The sequence below is a fragment of the Ambystoma mexicanum genome, chromosome 1q (genome assembly GCF_040938575.1).
Source record: "Ambystoma mexicanum isolate Mex_15411 chromosome 1q, UKY_AmexF1_1, whole genome shotgun sequence".
In the NCBI taxonomy this organism is placed as follows: Eukaryota; Metazoa; Chordata; class Amphibia; order Caudata; family Ambystomatidae; genus Ambystoma; species Ambystoma mexicanum.
Window position 1 is genome coordinate 1,433,672,776 of NC_090922.1, and position 22,602 is coordinate 1,433,695,377.

Genomic DNA, 22,602 nt, shown 5'->3' on the forward strand with positions numbered 1-22,602 from the left:
GCACTTTGTCCATGAAACAAGTGCTAAATCCGCCTCTGCTTCTGCCTAAAACCAAAAGTCGCACATCTTCCTCTCGGCCTAGGATACATTCCAAAATGTGCCCCTCAGCAGATGCTGAAGTCCTCTCCTCCACAATCCGCTGCACAGGACAAATGGGCTTTCTCCACAAGAAAAGAAGTATTCCGCTCTTGTGCACAGGACTACCGGTCTTACAATAACTTAAACTGGTTTACTGTAAATTCACGGGAACAGCCTGCATCGCCTGCTGTATCCCCCCCCTTCCCTTTGTTCTCAGCGCCTGAGGAGCGTCCGTGTTCATAGTCCTGCGGCCACGCTCATCACGCAGGGGCCTGCCTTCCCGCTCGCATGGTGATCACGAGGTGCCAGACGTTCGTGACGTGGCGCAAGGTCATTTGTCACGTGATCACGAGGAGGCGGGGCGTTGCTAGGGTCCGTTACCAGGATGCCAAATAGACGCTGCCTTTGGGGACAGGCACAGGTTGCATCTCCGCTGCCCATTAAACCCGCAGACCGCTTAACGGTTGTGTACGACTCCGCGGGGGCCACTAATACATAAGTCCAGGTGCGTTTACTTTACCCCGCAGTCCACGGGTATCCCAGCGTGTGTGTGTGTGTGTGTGTGTTGTGTACGTCTCACTCACTTCAATGCTCTGTGGGGCTCGGTGGGTGCATTCACTAGACCGCTTTATTCAGACTCCCAATGATTGTAACTTTGCTTTTAAAAAATGGAGCACCTTATTTATTTTAAAACTGTATTTTTGTCAGGGTACTTTAGTCTGATTCTTTCAAAGTGACCCAAGACTGCAAGTCCCAGTGTAAGTGCATTATTGTTCATGAAGACGCATGATATTTTTGGTCCAGGTGGCATGGGGTGTTCTGGTAAATACAATGAAAAAAAAAAATATTCAGCACTGCCATTGTTCTGGCAGAATGATGCATATATGTGAAACGTCATTTCATTGGCGCATAAGTATAACCCTATTTGTACCTTCAAGTTCCATTTAAGTTTCACATTTCGATTGTAGTGCATTTGGAATAAAAATACGTTTGATCTCCATTGGTCCATTGCAATGTACAGCTGCACACCTTAAGAGAGCTTTTGCGACTAGCCCCTTTCGTATATATCGTGCAACAATATCGTTCCTGTGTGATAGCCAGGTTTTAAGTTGAAAGTATTCTTGTATCATCCTGCATTCTGCACCCTGATGCTCCCGGGTCTGGTGCGTGTTACAAATTAATAAATAAACACTTACACATGCAAGCTCCGTACCGTCTAAGTTTAGTTATCCCATCAAGTAAATTCTTATTGTTGCAAAGGAAACTCATATTTTATTTATCAACGGAAACCTAAGAACTCGCATGGTGATGTATTTTACACAGCTTGTAAAAGTCGCGTAAGGTGTCCAGACGTCCTGGTTTAGGGAAAGTCCCATTTGACATGTCCACATTCCCAAAAATCTTTTTTTATTTATTTATAGTGCAATAGCCAGAATTTGACTTTTAACACATTTCGACATACAGTACACAAAAATAAAAACAGATAAAAAACATCCAACAGTTTACAAGCTTTAAATAGAGCACACATCATAAAAAAACGAAAAGAGGGGAACGAAATTCAAATTGGCGCAAACAGTTCAATCTGTTACTAACTTCAATTCCCTTAAACATCTTCCCACCTCAATTGATAGAGCCATCTCATTACCAGAAGATAATCTTGCCCAAAAGTCATCAGTATTAAGATGAGGCTCATCATGGACAAATCTACTAAAAAGTCTGGCCCTGATACTGCAGGTCCCAAGACAATTAGATAATAAATGCTTAATAGTCGACTTCACTACTAGGACACCTGTCACAAATTGATAAAGTCCCCCCTTCCTTATCTCTGATAGCTAATAATTCTAGATTAGGGAGTAAATTTAGGCGAAATCTCAGAAAAGTAGATCTAAACCGAGGGTTAGGGGACTTCTTTAAATAAGCAGGCACGAATGATAAGCGTTTATCCAGCACTGTCAAAGAGGCTGATCTTTTGGTTCTTCGCACATCATCAATCGTGTCTATCCACTCAGCCAATTTCATTTTTCTTTCACTTTTAAAGGGTTCTGCAGAAGCAGCTCAACATCAAAGTCACAACCAGACAATAGTTCCAAACATTTTTGCTGTAATCTATACAGAAAATCATTGTTCCCTTGTTGCAGCTCTATAGCTGCTTCCTCAAAAAGGGAACTCTTTGGAGGGTCTAGGATAAATCTGTAGACAGTCAACCACTTCCATTCTCAAAAATCTTTTTTTTAAAACAGTCAAGTGTCCCGGTTTTAAGAAAAAGCTTTTCTGTTAGATTCTTAATATAGCACTTCCCTGACAAACGATGAGGGCAGGTCAAATTGTGGTTGGTGCTTTTGGGCAGAAACACTTCTTGTACATGGCAGGAGGCTATAAATGGTGCAAACAATCTAATTAAAGGTGGGATGAAGGTCAATGTGGAGAAGTGATGCAATGGAATAAAATGGGAGTAAACCATGAACAGACAATGAAACATTATTTCAAGAAGAAGGAATACAAGTGTTATGTGTACACAAAGACCTCATACATTGCTTCCTTCAGGATCTCTCCTGAGAAATGCACTTATCACACTGTGGAAAAAAAACATATCTCCCTGAACATGTATACACAATTTTGACTTTGGGCTATTAGAAACAGCATATGAGGAGGGATACACAGCTTGAAGTGGTTTAGTTATTTATTTAGACATTTGTAAAGCACACCCACCCCTGAGGCATCTGGGCGCTGGTTTTTGACAATGCAGTATAAAGTACATAAATACATGCGTAAAGATTCTCAGAAGTTAAATCGATAACAATTCAGTTGAGAGTGACAAGTAATGCATACAGTTAGCAGTATTATTAATAGTATATATTTCAGGTGGATTGTAAGAGAGAGCTACTTTAGCAGTTCTTGTGCGATAGCCAGGTTTTCAAGCTTTTATGGAAGGCCCAGTAGGAAGATTCTGATCTTAGTGGTAATGGAAGAGAGCTCCAGTTTTTGGAAGCTACTACTATGAAAGCTGCGACCCCTGCTTTCTGTCATTTGAATCTGGGAATGGTAAGTGCGAGTGGACTGAGCGAGTGGGTCTATTGGTTTGGTTTTTAGTTGGTAAAGTACTTGGGGGCGGAGTTGGACAGACATTTGTGTGTCAAGGAGAGTGTTTTGAACAAGATTAGTTCGTGGAACGGCAACCAGTGGGCATTCCATCTCGCCATGCTAATGTGTTTCTGTTTTGGGATGTTAAGAGCTGCTCTTAGGGCATTGTTTTGAATCACTTGCAGTTTTTTATATTGCGGTTGTTAGAGCCTGCGTAGAGGTTGTTAGAATAGTCTATTCTGGAAAAGATTAGAGCTCTAACCAGCATAATACAGCTGCCAGATGACAGGAAAGGTCCACAGACATTGATATGTTCTGAAATGTAAGCTGCCGCAGAGGCCGTGGTGTTGACTTGTCTGGTTAAGGTCAGTGCTGAGTCAAGGTAAAAACCCAGGGTTTTTACTTCCTTGGAGACATTGATCATAATCCCATCAATAACAAAGGATTTGAAGGAGTCACATAGTTTGTTTAGACGGTTTTGTGAGCCTATGAGGAGTAACTCTGTTTGTTTTTCATCGTTTAAGCAAAGGCCACGCTGGGCCATCCAGGCCTGGATAGTTTGATAGATTTTATTTAGTGAATTTGAGTCAGTGTCATTTGTACCTGTAATAGCGTAGCAATGAGGATTTGGGTATCGTCTGCATAGTTAGTGTAGGTGATACCCAAGTCATCGAGAAGGTCGAATAGAGGCTTGGTAAAGATATTGTAGAGTCTGGGGGGGTGCCGGTGTCTTGAGGAACTCCACAGGTGACTGGGCTGGCAAAGTTGCTGCGTTAGTTGAGAAGACCCTTGTGGTTCTGTTAGTCAGGAAGGACTGTGTCCAGATTGTAGCTTTGGTTGAGAAGTGGGCAGCTGAGGAGAGGTATTTGCAAAGTATGTTGTGGTTGACTAAATCAAAGCAGCTGAGAGGTCCAACAGGAGGTGTAGCACTAGATTGCCGTTATCTTTAATCTCGTCCATTTGTATTTTTAAATCCAGGAGGGCTGTTTTAGTTGTTCCATGTGTTTATATCCCTGCAAAAATATCGCCATACAAGAATGGCGCTATATTTGTCCGGCAATATTAACCCATTAAACCTGCAGGGACACCCCTGCAGCCCCCATATTATTTTAAAGAGAGCGGGGGACACCTCTGCAAACCCACCCCCAATTACCCCAAAAATGATCCCCACTAATAATATTGCCTATAGTCGTTCCCGACGACCATATATATGCCGATATTATTGGTGGGGATAATATTACCTGATACCGATTCAGTGCCATGCCCTGGACAGAAGGCAGATTGGCGAAGGCCAAAGAGTTTATTAGATCCCAAATGGTTTTGCATTTACAGATGAGCTGCTTTGTCCAATATTTTAAGGAGGAAAGGTACTGTTGTGATAAGGCTGTAATTTGTAGAGATGTTAGGGTCTTAAGTAGGTGTCTTCAGTAAGAGCAGAACCCATGCATCTTTATCTTTGAGGTTGGTTGGAACTGTGCTCGTTTCTAATGTGGGATTGATCAAGGTTGTGAGGAATGGGGGAAGTTCGGTAGCACAGTCTTTTATGAGAGAGGCCGGGCAGACGTCACCTTGACATCTGGAAGGCTTAAGGCTTGTGATGATTTTCAAGACTTCTGTTGTGACTGGGGCGAATTCAAATTGTGTGTTGACATTCTGCGGAGTGTGTGTAAAGTCCTGCTGAGTTTGGCTGGGTGTTAACTTATTCCTTTTTGATTCGATTTTCATTTGTAGTAGAGCGATTTTGTCAAGGAGTGCTTTTTGCATATTTGTGCACCAGGCAGTGTCTTTTAGACTTGATTCTTGCGGTGGCACTGGCGATTCCAGTTCTCGTAGAATGGTGAAGAGCTTCTTAGTGCCACAGTTGGCTTTGGCAATTCTCTCATAAGTCGCACAATTGATTTGGAGGATGGCGTGTTTATAATTTTTGGAGGTGGCGGTAATGATTTCTTTGTTGGATTCTGTGGGGGATTTTTTCCAGTTTGATTCAGCCATTCTCTTAATGCTGCGCATCATTTTGAGGTTATTTGCCCACCAACTGACTTCCCGTGGCCATGCCAATCCCTATGTGAACGCTTTCATCTTGCTTTAATCAAGCCTTACCATCAAACATTGCACTTGAAGTGCCTGCCATGTTTAATTCCAAGCAGTCTTCTGAGAGTTAATAACTTAATTGAATCTGTAAACAGCTACTGGTGTTATAAAAATATCTAAACCAGGTCCTTCACAGAAGTTTGGCTTGTGTATAAGTATTGGGTATTTGCCAGGTACAGCTATTAGATGCCCAGGTACTCGCACCATTTTGCATCTTCTACCTTCAATGGCCAGTTAATAACAGTACAGCTGTACCTGGACATTGCTTTTTCCATCCCTACACTAACCAAACATTTGTCATTGCCAATGCTTGTTTTAATTTCATTTGAAGTGTATTTCAGTTTACATTAAACTTTCCACACTACATACAACATATTCTTTCCACAATACAAAACATAAAACACATTATAACAATCAGTTGCCAAATATCTTTATCACAAAATTCCATAATTATACATTTCAATTATTTGATATCTTGTTTTAAAAATTGTACAGTCTTACAAAGCTAATTGTACATTATTCATACTCTGGGAATGTCTATGTTCAACTGCAAACCACAGATTCAATAAACTCGGGGTGAAGGACCCCTGTTTACTTGCCAAGCAGAGGAGCCAAAAGGATCAGCCTTTTATTGAATCCATGTTATGGAAATATCTACCTAAGAGTTGTGTATTTAAGTACTCAAGATTGGTGCATTATGTCAGAACTTGTCTATCCGTCCCCAAAGATGCATTTTTACAGAGACGACGGGTCCTATTTGGTCATGGTATGCCTAGTTTTACGCATTTGCATAAAAGTTCTTCTCTGTTTAGTTGAAGGAAATATCAAAATATATTTTTGTGGTTGGAGAAAAATGCGAATAGTAGCCACAAAATCAACATATGTTTAACTTATTTACATGATCATAATTTTCAAGACACAATATTTTCGGGCAAGATGATATTCCTGGATAGGTTTATCAACCTCTAATGAACTCGCAAACATGTACATTTTTTAAGATTGCACGAGTTCCATACAATCTTGGCCATCTCAATTGTTCTTTTCTGATTTTCTAATATAGGGCTAGTGTCTAATGTGAGTTTGAGTTTGGTATGATCACTGTAGTGTCCATGCTCTATTTTCAGTGAATTTATTTGTTTGTTTATTTGTTTGTTTATTTATTTAGTATGGCGCGCAAAAGCCAGAGGTAACAGGGCGCAACAGAGGGCAGGAAGATAGGATTACATAAAAACTTAGTTCCAGGATAAGGCAAACATGAGCAAAGAACAAAAAAAAAGAGGCATAGCATTACATTGCGTGGAGTGTACATATATACATATAGTTAAACGAATGCTTACATATTTACATATTAAGTGCTGTGCATAGGGGGAGTTTGGTTGCACTTACATATTTACATATTTAAAGCCGTGCATGGCAGTCAGGTTAGAACAACGGCATGGGCAGATGAGATGGCAGGGTTAGTCATGAGGATAATTGGCCCGCAACCAGGTGAGGGTGTTTCGCCTGAAGCTATAGTAGGATTGGTCTGTTCTAATGTTGAGTGGGAGGGCATTCCAGTATTGGGCTGTCAAGACACGGAAGCTACTGCCGCCGGTTTTCTTTAGTCTGAAATTGGGTACCTGCAGGCAGTAAGAGTCAATCAATCTGGTGGGGCGGGTGGAGTTTTTTTTCTTTATTCTGGATGCGAGATGGGGGGGCTGCGTTGTTTAAGCATTTGTAAGTGAGTGATGCCGTTTTGAGAGCGATGCGGTCAGAGATTTTGAGCCATTTGTGTTATCTCCTTTTGTTGGAGATGTGTTCCTTAGAGGGTAGGTTGAGGGCTGTTCTGAGAGTGTTATTTTGTTGTGTCTGTAGTTTGTTGGTTATGCATTTGTTGGCTCCTAGGTACATGGCGTTGCAATATTCCAGTCTGGATAGTATTAGGGCGTTGGCTATGATGATGCACCTAGCTTGGGTGAGGAAGGCTCTACTTGCCCTGATTAGCTTGCATGTGTAGGCGGTGGGGGATGCTATGTGAGTTGACTTGTTTTTTTAGTGACATGGTTGCATCAAGGTGAAAGCCTAGCGTTTTCACTGTTTTGGCCACTGCGATGGTGTTGCCATCAATGTTGAAGGCCTTATAGATGGAACTGAGTTTTTTTAGATTGGTATTGGATCTGAGGAGCAGGATTTCGGTTTTCTCATCATTCCGGCATAAGCCGTGTGTGGCCAACCATGCCTGAATGATGAGATATATTTTGTTTACCAAGGCCGTATCTGAAACAAAGTTGCCCGAAAGGGGTATGAGGATCTGGGTGTCATCTGCATAATTGGTATGAGACACCCAGTCTGTCCAACTTGTCAAATGGGGGCTTGGTAAAGATGTTGTAGAGTGTGGGAGAGACGCAGGAGCCCTGGAGTACCCCACAAGTTATTTTAATGGGGTCTGCTGAGGCTAGGGTAGAGAAGACCCTCATGGTTCGGTTGTCCAAGAATGATTGGATCCAGGCTATGGCCTCTTTCGAGAAGTGGGCAGCTGAGGCCAGGTGTTCGCACAGGACTGCGTGATCCACCAGGTAGAATGCTGCCGACAGGTCGTGGAGGAGCAACATGGCGGTGTTCCCTTTGTCGTTAATCTCATTGATCTGGGTTTTAAGATCGATTAAGGCTGTCTAGGTACCGTGCTGCGGACTGAAGCCGATTGACGGGTGCCTAATAGTTTGTGAGTTTCAAGATATTGCTGAATTTGCAGGTATGCTACTTTGTCTATTATCTTTAACAGGAATGGCACCGTGGTGATGGGCCTGTAATTGGTGGGAATAGCAGGGACAGGGTTTGCTTCTTGAGGAGAGGCAGGACCCAAGATTCTTTGAGGTTACTTGGGATGGTGTTGGAGGAGAAGGATGCGTTGATCAGCTTGGTTATAAAAGGGCTAGGTCCCTAGCAGAATCCTTGATTATCTGGGGAGGGCAGTTGTCGCCTTTGCAGTTAGATGGTTTAAGTGAGGCTATAACTCTTTCTGTTTCTGGGATAGATATTTTGGTGAATCTGAAGAGATTCTGGCCTGGAGGGTTGGTTATTTTGACGCGGTTGCTGTGAGATGCTTCATTGGTGGTGAGGGAGTCTTTTTTTTCAATGCGATTTTAGTTTTGAGAGTTTTGATTTTATTAGTTAGGGAGTTTTGGACGCTAGTGCACCATGCTTTGTCCTTGATTATATTGTCTGGTGGGGTTATGGGGGTTTCTAGTTCCCTTAGTATGGCAAATATTTCTTTGGTGTTGGAGCTAGATTTTTTGAAACTTTCATTGAAGATATTCTTTTTTGTGAGAAGAATTTCTTTTTTATAGTTGTTTGCACAAAGTTTAAGTTGTGATTTGTTCTCTTCTGTAGGGGAATTGCGCCATTGGCTTTCGAGTTTCCTTTTGTGCAATCTAAGTTCTTTCAGATGTGGGGTGAACCAGGTGTTCAGGTGGGCTTGCTGTTTGCTCTTTTGAAGTTTAAGAAGGCAATGATGTCTAGTTCTTTCTTTATGGCATTGTTATAGTTTTCTACTAGACACTCTGGATTTAGGTTATCGGGAAGAGCATTGAGGGTTGGTAGTAGTAGTGGTAGGAGATTGTCAGGGGTTTTGTTTTTTTTGCTCTAGTAGGCAGTGGTGGTGCCATGATTTTTTCTTTGACTTCTTTATTGAGAGATAAGGTGAAGTCAATGAGGTGATGGTCTGTCCAGTGTTGGAGAGCGGTTTTGGTGATGACGGTGTAGCAGTTCAGGGTGGCGATCCAGTCCAAGTTCCTACCTTTATTATGGGTGGGGGTAAGCACTCTTTGGATTAGGCCATGTTCATCTAGCATGTTAGCTATAGCTTGTGCTGGTTTGTCGTCAGGGTCGTTTAACCCTAGATTCAAGTCGCCTAGCAATAATATTTGGGTGGTGTCTTTTATGTTGTTGGCTAGGAGGCTGGAAGGTCTGCTTAGAATGAGCCAATGGGGCCAGGTGGCCTGTATATTAGATAAATGGTTAAGGTGCGACAGTTGGAGATGGGTAATTTGGCTACTAGGAGTTTGCAGGCTTTGGTAGGTGGTTGAGGCAGTGGTCTTAGCTCGAGGTTTGTTTTAGCTATAATGGCTAGACCACCTCCTCTGTTGTTGGGCATGTCCATTCTGATTATTTGGTAATTTTCTGGAATGGCTATTGAAAGTGCTGTGCCTGCTGCTTCGTGCAGCCATGATTCAGTGATAGCGAGGAGGTTGAGGTTGTTTGAGGATAAGGTGTCAGCTATTTCTGTGGCGTGGGCCACTAGCGATCTAGCGTTGATCAGAACTCCGGATATAGTGGTAGTATTGGGTGTCCCGGATTGTTGTAGGGATGAGTTTGGGTTGGGTGGAATTGTAGCAGGGTGTGGTGTGGTTCGGACAGAATTTAGTGTGTTGCAAGGTGGGTCTCTTGTTGTAGTAGATGAGCTCGTAGAGGCGGGGTAGTCTGGCTCGTAGTCTGGTGTTTCTTTCTGGGGTTGGACAGGGTGCACTTTCTGCAGGGTACATGGTTATGGCAGCAATAAAGATGGTAAGGTGTAATAAAGGTATGAGGAGGTACGGTAGGGTGGCTGTTTGGCTCTTACTAAGGTACATTGTGCGGTTTGGCATGTGCAAATAGACAAAGCAGTTCACCTAAATTCAGAAATCACGCTAAAAATGGCATGTGCAAATGGACAAAGGGGCTCACCTAAATACAATGATTTTAAAATTGCTATATTGCATTAAAGATGTAGGCAGTAGTGGAACACTGGTTTCCCATGTGTAATCACCTGGGACGTTTCCCTTTACCCAACCGTTCATCATGTACAATTGATTGCTTTCCATGAAGTCCACCCATCTCTGCCCCAGCACATTTCCAGGGCTTTGTTAAATTGGGAAGGAGGCACAGACGGGTTGTAGGCTTCAGGATGCAAGGTAGTAATCACTTTCTCAGATGCTGTGTGCATTCATATAGACCTCTACTATTATTGTTACATTAATACTGTTCCCTTCTAGCTGCTAGAGATTCCTGTACATCTGGCATAATAGTGTATGTGTGTACTTCTCCAGTCGGATCATGGATATTAATGATTAATAAGTTAATATCTTGACCAACCATTGAACATGCACTGTTCAAAATTACCGTGAAAAACGTGAACGATGTCTACAACCCACAAAAATACAGACAAGTCTGATATGCACACCATTCTGGACACTTATTTGTTACAGTATATACTTTAGGGCTTACATGTTAATGTTCTTCTATGTGTTTGTTGCAACACTGCCCTGGTTTGTTTTGAGTTTGAAATATCTGGTAACCTTACCAAAGTAGAGGTTTATCAGTGCTGACCTTGTAGGTATGAGTCTTTCATCTCTCTGCTTGGGTTTGGCTGTTAGCTATATGTTTACTTTTGGCTTTCTTTCATCTCAACAGCACAAACCTGTCTGCGTTTATACAGATTTAAAACAAGGGTTGGAAAAGCTAATGGGCCTGGCTATTTTTATTAGTGTGAATAGCTGTTAAACATAGTTGTTTTTTGGATGGCTGAGCAGGCACACATGGCTCTATAGGGTTCTGATGAAGGGTTGAATATGTTTTTATTTTGTTAAAGGTTTAACAAAATACAAACAAACTAACCAGAGACTTGTTTGGAATCATTTTCACGTATCTTGGCGCAAAGCAGTGCAGGCACAGGTGTGTGTTTTTTCTCAAGATTCTCAGGCGGAGTAGAGGAACTCAGTGTCCCCGTGTTGGCCTACACTCATGCGACAAATCTCAATATAATAAAGAAATACATTAAGGGAGGAATCAAAAAGTACAAGGAGCATTTTCAAAATAGGTAGCGAAGGTACAAGTACAAGATATCTGTACAAAAAAGTTCCTCAAAATCATAAAAAGTCCTTAAAATGTGGTCATGCCTCATGCACTCCTCATGGATGCAGCTAGATTTAGGTAGTTTAGTATCATTGTCACTGGCGATGTTGGAAACTGAAGTCTCTTTCCGGGTGCCAGGAACAAACTCCCTCCTCCCTCACCCATCCATTCCCATTGTATTTCAACCCCATTGACAGAGAGGGGGGGAAATATCAGCAGTCTGGCTTTTTGTGGTGGGGTGAGCTGCAAAGTAATGTGCTTGTCTTGGAGGGGGAGGAACACACTCGGTTTTCCAGCTCTAATCACCTCCTCAGCGGTCGCATCCTCCAGCGTTTCATGCCAATTGCACTCTTCAAGGGGCACTGCAGGTGTAGATGGTTTAGTACCATTGGGGCTAGGGTCACTGCAGTCTTTTTAGTGAGCCAAGAAAAGACACCCGCTGTTAGGGAGAATTCTCCAGAATGGCTAATTTCCCTTACCTACTGAGTCCCTCAGCAGCTTTGCTGGATTTCTTGGATTTATTTTTTTCACCTGGTAAGAGTGTGAGCCTTTTTTCCCACTCTTACATGTGTTTTGCTGTGTGTGTGCCACGTTTTATGTGTTCATAGACTGTGGAGCCTCACCTACTCCACAGGCATCATATTTTTACTGTGTGTTACACAGAACCTTCAGTGCAGTGACACAGGGTTGTCTTTTAGACTTCCCAACTCAGACTCAATTTTCTGGGAATGTCTACTGTCTCCCAGAACATATAAAGTTGCTATTAACTTTATTAGCCTCTGTAAAACCACAGACCCAGTACAGCTTATCTTACATAGAGTACTGGAAAGGGTTAATACATATCCTTTTTTGTCTGTTTCTCTTGAAGCATTGTTTTGCTCTCTTTTCATCAAGACTTGGCTGGCGGCAGTGGTAACTACTCTTTTTCCTACCGCGGTTATCTTAAATAACCTTGGTATTGTTTTAGGCTATCTTGGTAGCCTCAAACTTAAACCCGCTAGACCATATATGTTTTATTCCAGTTCCGGCTGAGTTTAGTCGCCATTTCTTTTTGTAAAAGTCTTTCTCGTGTTTCACTCTGCGCGCCAAACCAGGTTTGATTCCTTTGTTCACCGTCTTTTCGCGGGCTTCTACGCAGAAGGCCTCCTTAGGCGCCTGTATGTCTGAGGTGGACAGGATGTGAGGGAGGGGGTTAGGACTCCCTTCACAGGGTCTCCTTGGAGACCGAGGCTGCACTTTGAAATGATTGGCTGTGGTGACAGTCCCGGCGGGACAGCCACCCTGCTGTGTGATTGACAGCCATGCTGCGTGAATGGGGGAAAACTGCATAAAAAGCAGGTCTCTGGGTCTGGAAAGGCAGAGTCGCCACTGGAACGAAACAACCAACGAGGAGCTGCTGCCAATCATGGTCTGGTCAATTCCTGCTTTGCAATCCGGTTAGTCATCGATGCAATCTCGGTCCGGTCAAGGTGTCTTCTCCAGATTTCATGCAAAGAAAACAAAAGTGCAAGTATCAGTTTTCTATCAGATTCAGATGTATTCAAAGCCAAAAACAAAACAGCATTTCTCCATGGTGCACTGCTGCACATAACTAGTTCTAAACCCCCCATGTCTCTCTAAAGACATCAATGCTAGTTTCTCAGTATATCAGTACTAGTGTCTGTCTATCAGTGCATCTGTCTAACCATGCCTGTCTCTCCATGCTGCTTAATGCATGACTCCTGCCTCCATCTCGATCCTTCCCAAAACAAAACAAAACAGCTAATTTCACGTACTCCAAAAATTGCACATTCAAATATTTGACAGATGCATTCATCTCATTCAATTGCACTCCATGTCCTACAAAACAATTTCTCTGTGTCATTTCCATGTGTTCTAGTCACACATTCCCCTTTCAACTTTGAGTATTCACACCAAAGCTTAATCACTCCATGTTTAAAAAACAAATCGATTTCATTCAAACAAACACTGCCTCCCACATGTGCAATACAATTCAGATTCAAACAACATTCCTTCATTCCACTGTTTACTCCTCAACAGTCTGCTAGTCCTGCGCAATGTTTCTGCTGCATTGCTATCAAAACATAAACACCCTTTCTCTCCATGCACTCATTTAAACTCAAAAATTTCAAACAATCTTGTGTCTCAAAACATCCAATTTTAGCACGATTCACTCTATTAACGTTCTCCTTCAATGCTATCCAAGTTTCAATGTCATTAGAAATGTTCTCACTCGATAACATAGGCAAAATACTGCAAAATCAAAGATTTTCACATAAGTGCCTCCATGCACATGACTGTTTTCATGCAAAGGTGTCTCCAATAATACAGTTTCATAATGCAAATCTTCATAGGCAATCCCTCTATGCACTCTCTTCATGTCTGTCAGAAATTCACTATATCTCGTATTATTCTGAGGTAACTCTTTCTCCCCATGAACAATATTCATTTCTCTAGGAACTCTGTTCCCGCCCATCACTGCTGTTGACAAAAAGTTCAATGGGTCATATTTCACAGCTGCTGCTGGGACATTTTCCCAGTCTTTAATTACATGTCTGAGACGATATATTATTGCTCGCAAGTCACCAATATATGGACTCATTTCTGTTTCAGCTACTTCACTATTCACTTTGAATATGGTTGGTGCCGGTGAAACTACTTCTTCCCAGACCCCAAGCATATTTTTAAGCCAATTTCTTATTGCTTTCAAATCATTAAAAATTGAGCTCATGTTGCAGTTTTAATTACAAACCCTCGGGATTTCTCTCCAAACAAATCTGACGACACTCAAGTGAGTTTCAAAAAACAAGTTCCAAGACTTCTCTAAACATGCAGATACAGTCGTCGACTTGCCAAAAATGTGCACGCAAATTTCAACCAATAGGAATCCAAAGCAAAGGTCAGATTTCCTCAAAAAGTGTCAGTCTCTGCGGATTTCCAAACAAACAAAATACCACAAGCGTCTTCAAGAAAAAACTGTTTCTCTAGCTCTGCTAAATAAATGTACATTTATTCCCAAAATTAATTGTCAGTCATGAAATACTGCTCTGGATCAATTCAAAATTCAATTGCGGATTCAAAAAGTCAGTCAGACAATTGCGTCCCCCTTCCTACGGTGAACAATATTGTGGACGAAGCATGCGCTAATTCATAACATCCCCAAGACAGAGAAAACATAAAACATAAAAATATCTATTCCCACAAACTAACAGAAAACAAAACACAGCTGCACTCGATGTTCAAACTTTAACTGCTGCAAAATCAATAAGTGGAACCCTCTGTTCCATGTTATCAGTCAGCATTAGTGAAGTCCCTATTCGGGGACCATTTTGTGAGAACGTAAAATAAATGCTATCATGGTCTAGACTCGCGTGGGCGACCATGCATCAGTCTTAGACAATCTTAGACAATCTCCTGGGGGGGGGTGGATCACTATACCCCCGCTGCTTTTGTATCTAAGGGCCTATGTGCACTGTGTTACTCCTAGATTACTTACTCCTATGAAACATACTCCTATCTTACTCCTATGGACACAATAACATAAGACACAAAGAAAACGCATGAATCGATTCAATTATAACAATAGAATACATTTATTCATACATAACAATGTATGATGCAAACACTACAAAAACTATGCAAATCCCGAGTTTGCACCTTTATACTTTTGGTGCAAATCTACCATGCAGTGTGATAACTATAAGCCTTACAGGCTTCTAATGCAAGCCTGTGATTAGCTGGATCTATTTCATCTAATGCAACATACATATGGCAAGTGCCAGCATTCAGCATTCCGCACCATACTTCACTCTGTCATCATCGATCTCTCCTCTCGTCAGAATGCTTCCGAACTCCCAGAGCCATCCAAGCGTCTCTCCTATGCCACCGCCAAACATCTCTCTCCCATCTTAGATTCAGCTCCCTCAATCTTAGAACTGTATCTCTAACAACCAGAGCCCCAACAACCAACAACTCCCAAAAGCCTCACCTCTCATTATACTGTGCAATGACGTATTCAAATCACTTTGGTTAAATTTGTTCTCTAAGCTAAGAATGTCTCTTTCTGTCTGTCAGCGTTTCTAAAAATGAGCAATGCCTGAAAGTCTGTGTGTGCATGTACTTTCACTCGTGTTGGTCGTGTTCTTTGTCAATTTGACATTTCGTCCTATATATATCATGGCCTTCTTCTGTCTGCCTGCAATACACCATCTACCATCTATTCCTCCATTCATTGTCATGAAATCCTTCTCTCCTCCTGCATGCAAAGCGCTCCCTGCTGCTCATGGCACTGCCTCCCACCTTTTCTGTCTCTGCGAAGCACACAAGCCATGCTGATAAGACCAGCATCCCTCTCTACTCGGACAAGGTTCATCTGTGCCTGCCAAGAAACTGTTTACGTTTCTTCACACTGTACCATAACATTTCGCAGTGCCGCGGCGCTTCTCTGTGTCTCCATCCAGAAATGGCTTTATAATGCCAGCTAAATGCTTTCTAGAGTTTACTCTTTCTCTCACAAATCCAAACGCTATCTATATGCTCAAAGCATATTCTAAGTGCACACTCAATGCGTGTCTCTCTACATGAATACATAATACATAACAGTCTCTACATGTGTCTCTACATAACATATCTCTACATGTATAACATGTCTCTAAATGGCTCTACATGGCACTTAACAGGCCTCATTCTATAAGCAAATGGAAATGCTACCTATATGTGGCAGAATAATGTGGACAGTGTAATGTTACTATTTCATGTATTACTACTTCATGTACTAATCAGAATATATGATGGATAACTAAACATGATGCAATGATTCCTAAATGGGTAATACTGAGTAATAGTTCTCATACAATAGGTAATGATGGTGTAAGCATGTACTTTCTATATTCTATGAAATAAGTACGCTGAGACTGAAAGTAGATGTTTTCCTGTTAGTGAAACAACTTTTATTTTGCATTAACTTTCTTTTCTTTTCTATTTTAGGAAAAAGGATACGTTTTCGACTTGGTCGAGGACTTCTTCTGTTGACAGTTTCAGGCAGCAGACTTGGTTCCTTCAGGTAAGCCTCTAAAGGTAGGAATGTTCTATTCTCATTTTCTTCAAGTCTCTCTCATAGTTTCTGTCAGTTCATTTCACTACAAACGCCTTTGCCTTTTCTTGTTAATTCACTGCAAATGTTCCCAGCTCTGTGGATCTTAGTCTTTTTTTTTTTTATCAACTAGCTTTGATGCTTCATTCACTTTCTGGACTGCAATTTTTTAATCCTTTAACATCTTGTTTAGTAGACTCTTCCAATGGGGAACAGTCTTTTCCGTTTGCAATATCCACTGTACACATACACGTGTGCACGCACTTAAACTCCTCTCTCACTCCGGCACACTTCGGCTCACACGTCGCTTGATTGGTTTAATGTTTTCCCTAGAGACTGGCTTGCAGCGTCTCTCTTCATCAAGTCTCTAGTCCCTTTTATATGCTGCGGGCTTGTTGAGGCTTCTGCCTTCCAGTCGCACTCCCTTTTATTGACTCGGCAGTGACTAGAAAGCTCTGCCCCCCAGCTGACTGTTGAATGAGCCTCAGTGACACAGTTGCACACACCCAGCTGCTACGCGGGAGTTCCACCCCTTCAGCGGTGTTGTAATCCGAAACACAGCGTTTCTGCCCCTCGTCTTCACTTCACGTAACAGTGCATTCCTCACTTCATGTTACGATCCCTTTCGTTGTAACGATCTTTGGATCGTCTGTTTAGGAAGGGATCTCCCCACCGCACTTGTTTCATAGGGGCGTCGCTTCTCTCACTCCTCCTCCCCTCTTTATACTAGCGTGACGGCCTCTCTCCCACCTTGACACGCTGATCCCAGCCTGAAGATCTCAGAACTGGCAGCACTCAGCGATTGACGATCGCTCCATGAACTTCAGCAACATTTTCTAACATAAGCGCAACGGCGCAACTTTTACTACTTCAAGTTAAAACGGTCTTAATTGTTTTCTTTCCGGACCTTCTCAGTAAGCCCAGCTATAACCGTCGTTTTCCTCCTCCAGCTCCTCCGTTCCCTAGCAATCAGCAAAAACAAAAGAAAAAGGTTAACAGCTTGAATCCCTGCTGTGATTGGCTAAACACACTGTCAATTAACCTCTCCAGCTGACAGAAATATTTAACCCTTTGATGCCCTGCTTATCCTGCCTACGCTGGTATTGCCACAGCCAACGCCTGACGGAAGATCTCCTGTGCACTTCAGAGTGGATCCATCACAGATGGGTATTGATAACAAATCAGGCCTCTCCATTCTAACAGGTCCTGCACTACTCCACAGGCATCATCGTTTTACTGTGTGTTACACAGCACCTTCAGGACAGTGTCACAGGGTTTTCTTTTAGACTTCCCAACTCAGACTCCATTTTCTGGGACTGACTACTGTCTCCCAGAACATATAAAGTTGCCATTAACTTTATTAGCCTCTGTAAAACCACAGACCCAGTACACCCTATCTTACATAGAGTACTGGAAAGGTTTAATACTTCACCCTTTTTGTCTGTTTCTCTTGGAGCATTGTTTCGCTCCCTTTTCATCAAGACTTGGCTGGTGGCAGTGCTAACTACCCTATTTTTCCTACCGTGGTTATCTTAAATAACCTTGGTATTGTTTTAGGCTATCTTGGTAGCCTGGACCTTAATCCCGCTAGACCATATATGTTTTTCTTTCGGTTCTGGCTGGGTTTAGCCGCCATTTCTTTTTGTAAAAGTCTTTCTCATGTTTTACTCTGTGCGCCAAACCAGGTTTGATTCCTTTGTTCATCGTCTTTTCGCGGGCTTCTAACAGTATGTCTGAAGTGGACAGGATGTGAGGGAGGGGTTTAGGACTCCCTGCACAGGGTCTCCTTGGAGACCCAAGTCGCACTCTAAAATGAGTCCCGGCGGGACAGCCACCCTGCTGTGTTATTGGCAACCAGGCTGTGTGAATGGGGGAAAACTGCATAAAAAGCAGGTCTCTGGGTCTAGAAAGGCAGAGTCGCCACTGGAGTGAAAGAACTGACGAGGAGCTGACGGAAGAGGACCCTTACTACAACTGAACCGCCCAGTGAAGCCCTGCTGCAGGTCCGAATCTTCAAACTCCAACGACAGAGAAGATCCTCCAGGAATCTTCTTCCCTTGAGCTGGTGGGACCAACCAGTTCACCCAAACTACAAGCCAGGACTCCCTCCTCTGGTCGAATTCGCTGTACAGAGCTACAGTGGGCCGGATAGCCAGAAAGGTCGGACCCTGCTTGGGTTTTAAGGAGCGCACCATTTATTTGTTGCTTTGAACTGCTGCTGCTTTCTTCCATGGGCAGTGCAGGACCTTCTTTTCGTCCAGCTGCGGTGAAAGTGTGTGAAATCTTTCTCCAATCAGAGGGCTTGTCCTTCTCTATTCTCAAACTAACTTTTCTGCCGACCAACTTCGTCCGGAACTCTTGGCAAAGACTTAACCGCAAACTTCCCTGAACTGTGTTATCTTGAGCAAAAGACTTTTGTCCTAATGACTTTGGCCCTAAGCCTTTTCGATTTCATTCCATCACTCTAGTTCCTCTTTCTAGATTGCCCTGCTTACTTATCTGTTGGTGCTGCTCAATTTCTGCCTAACTTTGTCTTTCCCTCCCTTTTAAATTTCTGGAGTGCCATTTTGCTCCCACTTCATTTTGTGAGCTTAACTTGTCTGGAACCTATTGGGAGTGGTGTGGTGTATTAAGAGTGTGATTTTTTAAACTGCTTTACTTTAGTGAGATGTTATACAACTGATGTGTAAATAAATGTATATTCTTTTACTCAGAAACCTTGAATCAGTGTTTGTTGAATCATAGAAATTGCCGTCCTTTGTGTAACTATTGATACTGCTCACTTGCTCCTGAGATAGGTTTGGCTACTCTGCCATCACTACCATTTTTACTGTGTAGTACAGGCTTGTACCAACGGTGAATTTGTACTGTCACTTGTAGTCTTAATTGTGTGTGGTGTTCCCAAAGGGTACTGCATATAATTCTGCCTAACACCCGCTCTTCCCAGTAACACCCAATAACTCCCATTCCTTCAGTTCTTCTACATCACTGGTGGTTGGGGAAGGAAGTGTGTCAGCAGCCAAGGGAACTGGCATGAGTCCCTCATCCACCAAAAAAGCTAATTTAATGTATGGTTGAATGAGTGGATAAATAATGGTGGATGAATGAGTAGCTATGTAGGTGAATCATATCTCGATATATGAGTGGGTGAATATCCTATAGTAGGTGGATGAATTGGGGAATGGATGAGAGGTTGTATGAGCATGTCAGTAGTCAAGGTGAGTATAGCTGGAAACTGGACTGCATCCTTCCCATATCAAGATAGATAGGGGTGGCTGAATGAGTGGGGGGGAACAGCGATGGATGGGTATTTAATGGAGGTTGGATGAGTGGATGAATATTGTTGGATTAGTGAGTGACTATGTCTATATGGGTAGAAGGATGAGGAGTGTATATGGTTGTATAGGTGGTTGAAAACGGTAGGATGTGGGACATATGTATGTATGAGTAGATGCAGGGGTCAAATTGTCATGGTGCAAGCTACTAGCCAGCCATAAAAAGTCACTTGCCACCACAATTCTACATACACACAATTTCTTACTCTCCACGAGTCAATTACCACTAGTCAAAAGCTAGTGGCGAGTGGAAATTTGGAGCTGTGAGCAGATGAATAGCCCAGTTTTGCTCTGTTTCAAAGTGGGGCTACGTAGGATAATCTGCCGGCAGCACATGGCTTGGGGTTGGTGCTAGGACCATGCAGCATTATTCAAATAGGAGGTACCCTGATCATGCTGTCGACGTTACCCCGGAAGTGCTCCAAAGCCCTGCAATCCCATGGAACTGAAGGGCAACCTGGCGGCAGTGTGCTGAAAGGCCACAGCGAAAGTATAGTGAATCGGTAAGGGTGCGAAAATGCTCAAAATCGCATATACCTGTACTTGAGAAATTATTTAGTAAGTACCATAACTCCTACCCGGTGAAAAACAGTTACGCTGTGCCGCAGTTGACTTTACCTTAGACTCATTTTCACCTTAATACACTCCGATGACCGCCCTCTTTTGTTCCTAAACTAAGTATGCTTTTGAGGCAAACAGAGCCTCTTAGCAGTGCAGTATTACACTGGAATGGTGATATTGAATGACTATTGAAGCGTTCCAGGCTTTTGGGGACTTGATTACTAGTGGGTCTAACTAGGTTTGTTTAATTACGGAAGGTGGTAGTGACCAGAGGACTGTTTCTATCCTGAACACTCACGGTCTCCTTTCTAAAGGATTGTGGGCTTGTTTTTTTCTCTGCTGTTATTAGTTGCATATTGGACCTATGTGGACTTGAGCCATTGAATGACAAGTGACCAGGTTGTATTTCTTCGACTTGCAACCTGTGCCTTGTTACATCGGAGAGGCTGTGAGCTTCATACTCTCTATTATTAAATGTAAATGGGATTTACATAGTCTTGAACTACTGTAGGGGCCAGTGACCACGGGTCTCTTTCATTGGCTTGGAACGTGTGTCATGTTTAATTGGAACAACGTTCACCTTACTTTGTTTATATGTATATGCGTGTTAAAACATTTTTTCCCATATTTTTTGTTCGATTAAGTTATGACCATTTATTATTTTTCCTTGTAGTTTTATTGCATTGGTGACATTGATGTTTTAGTAGCTTTTTGCAGAGGTTCACATTGTTTATACTGTTGTGCTCTAGCACCTTGAAGCATCTCTTGTGCTGGATGGAATTACCAATAAAGATGTAAGACCAAATAACCTGACAGACTCAAAGAATATGGCAAAGTACTACTTTATTCTCAATTTAATAAAGCAGGGCAAACTGGCAGACATCAGACTGATGCTTGCACACTCACAAACTTGATCACACAGAGGGTTTATACCCCAATATGCATCATCTTTGACATCCTCCTACGTGGAAAACTGTAAATCGTGGACAGAATATCCATCGTCCTACTTATTTTTTATGATCCTTAGGATAGTAGAACTTCGTTCTTGGAGATGCAAGGGTGCTTTTCTTGATATTCTCACTGGTACGTTCTTCATTTTACATCTGTTCACCAGTTCCCGCATCTGTATCAGTCATTATCTTCATCCCAATAGCTTTCCTGGCTGTCTTGTGGCACTGTTCTAAGGTGATCCTTATAAGACAGAATCCTAGCAATGCCAACACGAGTATTGCTCTGAGTACTCTAAACGCGTTGGCCAACCAGGTTGGCATCTATCACAAAAGAAATGAGAACAAGTAATTTCCTGCTGTCTCATCAGCTTCATCTTCCATCATTGTATGCAGAGTCGTCAGCATAGTAATGCTTCTGTCAGAGTTCACTTTTTCCATCCTCGGATAGTATGAATATACAGCAAGAAGGCCTGACCTTGGCGCACACGCCTTCTTCCATTGCTGTAACTAGTCCAGGACCATATCTGTTCTGGAGAACCATCAGCCTGATGGCTTTCAATTCATCTCGGATTGCTTTGAATCTTTTTATAGTTGCATTAGTCGTCTCTAACTGCTCCCATCTGGTCCTCTGCAGCCACTTGGCATTTACTGCCGTCTAGAGTCCTGGAATAATTACAGATGACATTATCATTGCTGTCTTGCTGAACAGTTTATAATCATCTGGAATGCCTTCATAAGCCTTTACTGATTTTGACGAAAAGTAGTTCTTCCTTTTCAGTTGGCGAAGAATAAGCAGCCTTTTCCTTCTCCGGTGTTCATTCATTTTTGGAATTCATCGATATTGAGATCACTTTGAGGAATAGCTAATGCTGGAACATGTATTTATACAATTGAACATACTCCTCCCCAATGTATAGGCTCCTGCATGTAGGTTCTGGATCCAGAGGCCCAATATCAGCACATTAGTACGGCAGTTCCTCCATTGGGACCTCTATTGTCTGTCCACATCCTTGGTTAGCCCCAACCAGAACTGAGCCTCCATTCTTAAATCAAGTTGTGGCATTCTTTAATGGTATTATGGATACTGGTCCTGCTTTGTTGTCGACCCATGTTAGTACTTGGCCCATGATTCTAGGCATTTATCATTCACTATTTGCACTATGCTTACTGGTTCTTTCTTCAATAAGTGTGCAAGGCAAGATAATAGTCCTCCTACTTATCCCGTGTTGGTGGCAACACGCCCATATACCAATAGCTGAGGTCTCTCCCAGCATCATGGCTCTCCTGTTCTTTCAGTCATATCTGAGCAATCCATCCTCCTCATTTTGACAATTTTTATTCGTTCTCCAATCTGGGATGGATATATATGTTTTTTGCTTTTCCATCCCATTCCACTTTCCATCCCTTTTTGTCTTCACAAGTATCTCTATATGGAAATGTTCCACTTGATCGCTATTGTGATGTTGCTCAGTTTCCTTCAGATTACCCTCAGGTTGTACACGCTGCTAGATAACGGAGATGTTGTGTGGATGTTTTTATTGGTTGG

The 22,602-nt window shown here is 42.4% G+C and overlaps 1 protein-coding gene across 2 annotated transcripts in view; it reads left to right on the top strand.

Annotated features, from left to right (window-relative positions):
* The first annotated feature begins 439 nt into the window (after nt 1-439).
* CCDC24 (coiled-coil domain containing 24) overlaps nt 440-22,602 on the top strand; it is a 1,158,678-nt gene continuing 1,136,515 nt past the window's right edge. Inside the window, exons 1-2 of one of the 2 annotated variants that reach the window (XM_069642308.1) lie at nt 440-583; nt 16,105-16,180. The gene's annotated coding sequence lies outside the window, so the exon portion shown is untranslated. Of the gene's footprint in view, nt 584-16,104; nt 16,195-22,602 lie in introns of both variants that reach the window. The other variant, XM_069642309.1, reaches the window with a different exon arrangement.